At 45.0% G+C, this 3988-nt stretch overlaps 1 non-coding gene across 1 annotated transcript; it reads left to right on the top strand.

Moving 5' to 3' along the window:
- Positions 1-786: 786 nt before the first annotated feature.
- Positions 787-860, top strand: TRNAN-GUU. The gene has a single exon. It is a non-coding gene; the product is annotated as a tRNA-Asn (tRNA).
- The last annotated feature ends 3128 nt before the right edge of the window (positions 861-3988 follow it).

Below are 3988 nucleotides of genomic sequence, written 5' to 3' on the forward strand. Positions count from 1 at the left end.
CCAGAACTACTTTATTACTGTCCTAATGGCAAACACAGCGGTATGCAGCTGTAAGAGCAATCACGCTTTTTGCCATTACAACCAGAGGAAATTGCTAAAGCTTAGTTGACCAGATCGCATTTTAGCAGCCAAAACTGGGAGAGGTGAGTACACAGCTGCAAGCAAGGGGCTGGTAGGTTAGTCCTCACTGAGGACACACTTCAGTCATACCCACCTCTATTGATGTCATCTTGCTTTTGCCAGCTGCTACCATGCAAAGGCAAGCCTTAAAAAAAAATTTGCTTTCCTGAGCAAGGGCGGTGGCAAGAGCTCCTCGTAATCTGCTCATGCTTAGCAAGGCATCGATGTTTAAAGTACAGAATTAACCTGCCTGCTGACACTTCAGGTTCGGGGGAAAACTTAGACTGAGTTTTAGTCCCGTTTTGCTCCACAGTCGCCTCCCTCTTCACAGCCGCCTGGATCAAAAGCTCTTGGTTCGATAAAGCAGCGTGTTCAACCCCTGAACGCAGAGACTGCTTCTCGCTCCCCTGGGTAAGGCACAGCATTTTCTGGCTCCGCTGCATGGCTGGCAGAAGGCTAACCTGAAAGTCTCTGCTGTACCCCTTTCCCGGTGCCTTGCCTTTCCTGCTGAACCCAAGGCCAGTCTGGAAAACACGAGTCAGTTGTCAAACAGGGGCCGAGGCTCTGCCTGGTGAAGGAGGGGTTTGAAGACCCGGCGTTACAGCACCGCGGCCGGCCACGCGCGGGACCCCACCTCAGCGAGGGACGCGGGCAGCCGCGCAGGCAGTCTCTGTGGCGCAATCGGTTAGCGCGTTCGGCTGTTAACCGAAAGGTTGGTGGTTCGAGCCCACCCAGGGACGTGTCCCCCCCCTTTGCCCGCCTGCGGTGGGGGGGATTGGAACGAGGTGACCCTTCTTTCCAACTCCAACCGTCCTACGGCTCTGTAAAAAGAGAACGCTAGACAACCCCCGAGGCAAAGGCGGGAGGAGAAAAAAAAAGTGACAGAATTATTGCCAATTTTGTGGTGAAGTCAGGATGCAGTAAGAGGGATTGTAGGAGAAAGACAGGGGAGGAGCAGTTGCTGCAGTAGTGAATGGGTGCGGGATTCTTTCCAGGCACAAAAACAACAACCCTGAAGTGGCTGAAAGTCCAGACCTTTTGTTTTCTTAACAGAGTTTTTTTCCCATCATCTGGAATTATTTAATCTGCACTTCAAAAGTCTTCCAAGAGACAGTCAACCTACAGCTCCTGTTCAAAACGTCAGCAAATGCAGTTTTCCCTGACATTGCCCAGACTCTTTTCAGCTGCACGTTGCAACCTGAGCTTCCCCTACAGAAACGTATATTCCTAGCAAATTTCCTGTGGCTTGCTAACGAGGCGTAAAGTTGTTCACAACCAATTGCCAATGTCTACTCTCTTGTACCTCTAAATTTCCTGCTTTTTTGGTAAATATTTCTCATTATTATGATTGACACCAAAGCTAATGAGGGAGTTAAAGGGTTAACGGAGTTGAAAGAAGTAGAATAGAACTGACCATAAAAAGTCAGTGCAATTACTAATGGCTGAGAACTTCAGCTGCAAGAAAAAGATGTAAAAGTTAGCAGAAAAAAAAAATAGCTTAAGGCTTAGTCTGTATATGTTGCACAGATTATTTATGTGAGGGTTTTTAAATATCTGATTGTTTGCTAATAACTAAATTATTTAGCTTTACAGCAGACTTGCAGACTAATCTGTTGAAGTGGAACAGAGCTGCATGAGTGGGACATCCTGCCCTGGCCACTAACCACTCCAGGGAAACCCCAAAGCACACGATGCTGAATGGAGCATCAGGTGCCAAGGCAAGTATTTGCTCTGTTGGTGCAGTCTGCCAGTTGGAGTTTAAGCAGCAATCCTGATAAGACAGGAGCTCCCTGCTGCCTCTGTGATTAGCTTAATTACAAACAGAAGTCACCTGTTCTCCTTTTGTGTGTACAGGTCTATTAATACTAATGATGTGCTCATGCCATCTGTCAATGAGCTATTTCCAATTTTACAAAGCAAAACAGACAATATTTGCAGGTGTTTGGAAATGTATTTATTTGGCCATTAAATCCACAAGATCTAAAATGTTGCCAAACAATATTTGCATTTGCAGGTACTCCTGCAAGACAATGTCTTCTGAACTAATATCAGACATGAAGAACTCAAGGCTCTGATGGAAATCAAGAAAGGTAGTCATCTATTGCTTCAGTTTTGCTTCTTAGCCTAGATCTTTGCCTTTGGCTTGCAAATATTCTTGGATTCAGAATCCTTAGCTCGTCAAGGGATGCTGTGTTCCCAGCAGAGATGAGTCATGAGTTCCAAGGTTAGTTTCAAGTGCCATATTGCAATGAAGCTTCAAGACTGAGTTTACTCACAGCGTTTCTACTTAGTCTGAATATTGTAAAGCCAAGCAAAACATATTGTTTTCCTTTGATAAAACTTGACATGCTTCGCTTGCACTGTGATTCAAACTGTCTGAAGAGATTGTTACTACTACATATTCAACCCAGTATTAATTGAGACATAAAATGGTTACCAGATCAAAGCTTATTTTAATAAAATTCCTCTGGAAGGAGTAGCCTGAGAAGATATTCAGCCATTTCACATTAGATATTGCACAACCAAACCATGCGGTGAAATGAGAGACAGATTTTTCCCTACTGACTTTAACAATTCTATCAAGATTTACTAGATTAAAACAACTTAGGTCTCTGAAGCTTATAGCAGATAGACCTGCACATTACATCCTTCTTCCCTTCTCACCTGTCAAATCTATGCAGGATTTGTATTTTCTGGCAACTTCTTATTGTTATGTGGTTTGGCATGGGTAATTAGATCAACCTGAAAGCTTGCCATTTATGTGTATGGCAGATTATCCACTGTTAGGACCCTACTATTTTTATCCCTTAAGGAAAAAAGAGTAAACTTGAGTAAATGTTGTACTGAAGAAATACTACTGGCTTCTTCCTAGAAGGTGGGAAAGTAACATGCTGAGCCATTCTCAGAAGAGACCAGGTTAAAGATTAGGCTCCTGTAAAGCATTAGAACTGTTCCTAAACTTTAAATAGGACAAATTTAAAATCTAGGGTGATGCAAAGTTCAGTGGAGTGAAGCTGGATGATTGCAAAACTCTGCAGTACAAGACGCAGGAGTTTCTGGGACGGAGGAGGTGTTTGACCAGGATCATCAAGGCTCTCCCCACAAACTTTGCCATGTTTTCATCTTCTACCACCCCTCCTCCTCCTCTTCACCACCATCAGGCATCTTTACCAGACCACTGTGAAGAATTGTCCCCACCTTAGGGCAGCAGTTGCTGATCAGATTTGAGTGTACTTCCCCACCTGAAGTCCTGCTCTTGCTATAGGGACTCTGTTAGACAGGAGGGTTACTTTCCTTCAGCCTTTGTAAAACACTTTTTGGACATGGCCATAATAAAAATAGCGCAGGGCAGCCCCACTGCTGGCTGCTGACGCTGGGCAGCGCTCCCAGAAGAGGCTTGCACCTTAATCCTGCCTGCCCTGCGACTGCGCACTGTGGCTACTCTCCAGCTCATCGGGGACAACTGCAACATGAAACTGTTCTGAGATCCAATTAGAAAATAATAATAATATAAGTGCTTGCCCTGACAGCTTTCCTAGAGCATTTTTGCTTTTGGGATCCTTTCCCTGCAGTTCAGATTTTGCGTTCCCTTGTCCCCTCTCTTGACTCCTGCTGCCTGTCCCCTTTTTCCTCACCTGACTTTCCCAAATGCAGAAGATGAGTCACTGCTTCTTCCTTACAGTCCATGAAGTGTCTTTTCAAACCCCTTGAAAAACACACCTTGTTTGAGGCTCTTTCCCCACCCGCCTTTCCTGCTGACAGATTAAACCCTGTAGTTTCTCTTGCTGCCCTTAGAGCACCCATTGCTCTGTCAGAATTCAGTCTCTAAGGTCACTGCTTCTAGAGATGGGCAGTGTACAGACTGTCA

This window comes from Aquila chrysaetos, chromosome 4, assembly GCF_900496995.4.
Source record: "Aquila chrysaetos chrysaetos chromosome 4, bAquChr1.4, whole genome shotgun sequence".
NCBI lineage: Eukaryota > Metazoa > Chordata > Aves > Accipitriformes > Accipitridae > Aquila > Aquila chrysaetos.